Below are 4777 nucleotides of genomic sequence, written 5' to 3' on the forward strand. Positions count from 1 at the left end.
GATTAAAATTGGTAAAGGATTTGACACAAAAGCTAAAATTACAAGAACAACAATCAACAACTATTCTATATTTTTGTTCAATTTGATTCTTGTTTGTGTTTGAATTTCTTCCTCTATATTTTATCCTTGAATTATTGGTTCATTCATATTCTTGACAGCTTTTATTTCATTTCAAAAATTTGCTTGTTGATTTACCTTATTTTAGCTTAGGAAAGCTGAGAATAGGTATTTTCATTCCGCTCGGTATTTGTTTGTTTTAGTTGTTGTTTTGTTGATAAGTTTAATTAGAACATACTTATGATATAGTTTCTATTTTTTGTATATTTTAATTAGAACCTTGAGATAATTCTTTGAATGGAAAAAGGCAAGAGTGTGTGTGCTTAAAAGAGGGTAAAAGCCGAAACTAGTGTGCAAACACAAATGTCGAGACCTTATTTAAGTGAAACACATGAGGGAGTGAATTTTGTGAGAATTTATTTTATCTTGGAAACATATTTACTAGCATGCCAAATTCAAGGATGAGAAGAGGAGTAGGAGATGGCTCATTGAGAATTAATGAAGAGGAATTCGTAGGATTCAAAGGTGATTCCCGAGCCACGGGGAGTGAAGATGAGCACACTGACATGATGGCAGTCTTGGAGCAATTTCAGTGGATGAATGCTTGATTTGATCATATAGATCAAAGGATGGACAGGTTAGAGACTTCAAAGGTGGGCAAAATCTTAGGCAAGAGTTTCATGGTGGCCGAGGTCAAGGTTGAGGAGGTCGGGAACGCTATAGGGAGGATTTTGAAGGAGGTAATTATAGAGATAATTTAGAGGATAATTTTGAAGACATCTATGCCCTCCAAGGAAGGAAAAACCATGGGAGACCAGCAAGGAATGAGGATGATGATCTTGGAAAGATTAAGGTCAAAATACCACCTTTTATGGGAAAAATTGATCCAGAGGTGTACTTAGAGTGGGAGGAGCGTATGGAGATGATCTTCAATTGTCACAACTTTGGAATTTGTTCATTATGCACTCCAATGGTGGATAAATGAGCAAAATACCCGAAGAAGAGTAGGTGACGAATTCATTACTACTTGGCGACAAATGAAAGGGGACATGAGGAAGCGATTTGTACCGACTCATTACCATAGGTTGCTGCATCAAAGACTCCAATCATTATCACAAGGTAGTAGGTCCGTGGAGGATTATTACAAGGAGATAGAGATGTTCATGATGAGATTGACCATGAATGAAGAAAGAGAAGCAACCATGGCATGGTTTCTAGGTGGTTGAATCAAGAGATAGCCAATCAATTGGAATTACAACAATACGTGGAATTGGAAGAGATGTTGCATGTGGCTATCAAACTTGAGAATCAATTCAAGAGAAGGGGTACAATTTTAAGATTTGGAGGTGCTACAAGTAGTGGGAGACAAATTCAAGTGTTTGGAGAAGCAATCCCACATAGACAGCAAGCCAAAACCTAAACTAGGTGAAGAAAGCTCCAATCGGCCAAAAAGGGAAGCCAAGGACGAATCTGTCCAAGCACCAAGGAATGAAGGTAATTCTAATCCTAAACCTTCTAGAACTCATGATATTGTTTGTTTTAAGTGCCAGGGATGAGGACGCATTGCCAATCAATGGCCAAATAGGAGAATTATAGTGCTGAAAGGTAATGGTGAGTTAGAATCAGAAAGTGAAGAATGTGGAGATGAAACCAAGCAAGAAGAGGAAGAGATTGAAGATGAAATTGAAACCCTAAATGCTTCCAATGCCGAATTAAGTTTGGTGACTAGGAGAGTCTTGACCATGTACAAAGATGAGGATCAAATTCAAAGAGAGAACATCTTCCACACTCGTTGTGAAATCCAAGGTAAGATTTATAGTATGATAATTGATAATGGAAGTTGTGCAAATATAATTAGTAGTGTTGTGGTTGAAAAATTAGGCTTAGCAACAATTAAACATCCCGAACCATATAGATTACAATGGCTTAATGATGGTAGTGAAATGAAAGTAAACAAGCAAGCCAAAGTAAAATTCAGCATTGATAAATATGTGGATGTTGTTTTGTGTGATGTGCCTATGCATGCTATACATATTTTATTAGGTAGACCATGGCAATTTGATAAAGATACTATACATTATGGTTGAGAGAATGCTATTGTTTTTAGATCTAACAGTAAAAAGGTTAAGCTGTAACCATTAACTCCCAATGAAGTATTTAGAGACCAACTTCAAATACAACAAAGAAGGGAGGCCGAAAAGCTCAAAGAAAGGACTAGTATGGCACCCATGGCAACAACACCAATTCAAGGGGGTAATGTCATGCAAGAACAACCATGTAAGTATCCTAAACTCAAATTAGAAGGAAAAGAAAGAGAGAAACCCGAGAGTGTGGGAAAAAGTGAGGTGGCCGAGAGAGAGAAAGAAAAAGAAAGAAAAGAGAGGAAAAAAACCATTGCTAGTAATGATTTTTAAAGATGTTTATTTAAGATGCTTTTGTTGTATAGAACTTTATCTGCATTGTTGAGAGCTTTACTTACCAGGTGAGTATAATATTAATGCTACATTTAATATTGCTAACTTATCTCTTTTTGCTGTAGGTGATGATTTAGATTTGAGGGCAATCCTTTTCAAGAGGAGGGGAATGATGAGAATTCATCCGTGCCATACAACTGACTACCCGCTGGGGTGCCAATCCGATACGGATGAAGATCAGGCCAATCACTAGAGCTCAAGCCAAGATTTAAGGACAACCTGGTTGCCTTTATACAGGGAGTAATTAAGTCTCAAAAGGGCTTGACAATATATGAAAATACAAAGCCTGTTTTAAGCATCTAAGTGGTGGAAGCCATTACGGTCCTAGGTAGCTGTTCTAGTGCTAATATGGACTCTGAGCAACAAGAAATGGTTCCAACACTTATGGATTCAATGAATATATTTAAGAGTCCATGGAATCATGACAAGGCAGAATCAAAAACACCTAAAACCAGCTTGTACGGACAGCATCTTAATTTGGCCGAAAATGTGTTGTTTGGCCGTTGATTTTGACTTTTCTTCTTATTCAAGCAAGCTTGACTTACTCCAATCAAGGAGAAATATGTGGGAATCATTATTAATCATATTTGGCATCCTAAATGGCACATGGAAGCTGATTTGGAGCTGAAACAAGCTGAAAATTGGTCAAAGATATCTTAGTAGTCAAACTAGTAAACTAGTTTCCTAATTTGATTTTGACTTTTTATTTTAGAAAATTAGTCTTATATTTGGTTTTCTATTTATTTATTTGCTGAAAAAATCAACTTAGGAAATTTATTATTTTATTATTTTCATTGTAAATTAATTGATTCCTAATTCAAAATAAAGAAATTAATTAATCCAAATTAGTTTAGGAAAGTAGGTGAATTTCGGCCAACATGTTTCCTTTTCTATTTGTAGGCCGATTTTAACCTAAATTTTTAAGGTTTATTGTTTTGTGACTCTAGCATATTTGAGGGCCTATTTTTAAGGAAGAACACACCTTTCATATTATTCAGAAAATTAATTGTGAAATAGAATTCTTTTAGTTCTCTTTGAACACCTAAAACACCATTAGAGAGTGAGTGTTTTAGTTTTAACTTATCAATAGAGCTTCCATAACCTCTTGTGGTGTCTTCATTATATCAAGATTTCTAATCACATGTTAGTTAGGGGTTAATGTTTTTTCATAAGAACTTGAACTTAATTGAGATTCAGGCTAATATAATACAGGTTTAGGCACGAGTCGACCTAGGTTGTTATCACTTGCAGGCTACCTAGTGTCCAATCTTACATTGCCCAAGTGTAGATCAGGAGGTGATCTCTTGGGGGTAGATAAGGGAATGAATCAAATGTAATGATAGTTACTCTCATAATGCTAAGGCCTTTTTAGGGTGCTTGGCTTCAGGATCCAAAAGTGATACGAACCTAGGTCGACTTTCTCTTAACTCCATATTATATTAGCCCGGATCTTAATTATGTTCAGATTCTAATGGGAACCTTAACCCCTAATCAACTTGTGATTAGAAACCTTGGTATATGATGAAGAGGCCATAATAGATGATAGATATTCTATTGATAAGTCAAACTAAAACACTTGATTTCTATTAAGTGTTTTAGGTGTTCAAAGATAACAAAGATAATTCTTTCTCACAAGTATTTTTTCTGTATGAATAATGTACTCCATATTATTGAGAAATAAATCCTTTAAATAGGTTTCAAAAAAAAAAAAACCCTAAAGGATTACGTCAAAACCGGCCAAGCATAGACAATTCCTAGTGTGGCCGAATTTCAACTTCATTTTCTAATTTAATTTGGATTAATTAATTTTTTTATTTTGAATTAGGATTTTATTAATTTAAATTTGAAATAATAAAATATCAACTTTACTAAGTTAATTTTTCCAGAAAATAATCAAAATAAAAACTAAAATAAAATATAGTTTCCTAAAACAAAAAGTCAAACTCAAATGAGGAAACTAGTTGACTAGTTGACAACTAAGCATTCTTTATCTAATCACCAGCTAGTTTAGGCTTCAAAATGCTATTTAGGATGTCAAATAGGATTAATATTGATTCTCATATGTTTGCCTTGATTAGAACAAAGAGAAAATGCCAAATCAACAAAATATAGTAAAGTCAGCAAATACAGCATTTTTGGTCCAAAAAGTCCTTCCATGCGCAAATCACCATTTTGGTTGCTTTTGATTATTCCTTATCTTGATTCCATAACCTCTTAATGATATTAATTAAATTCAAGAAGTGTTG

The sequence above is a fragment of the Ziziphus jujuba genome, chromosome 4, assembly GCF_031755915.1.
Source record: "Ziziphus jujuba cultivar Dongzao chromosome 4, ASM3175591v1".
NCBI lineage: Eukaryota > Viridiplantae > Streptophyta > Magnoliopsida > Rosales > Rhamnaceae > Ziziphus > Ziziphus jujuba.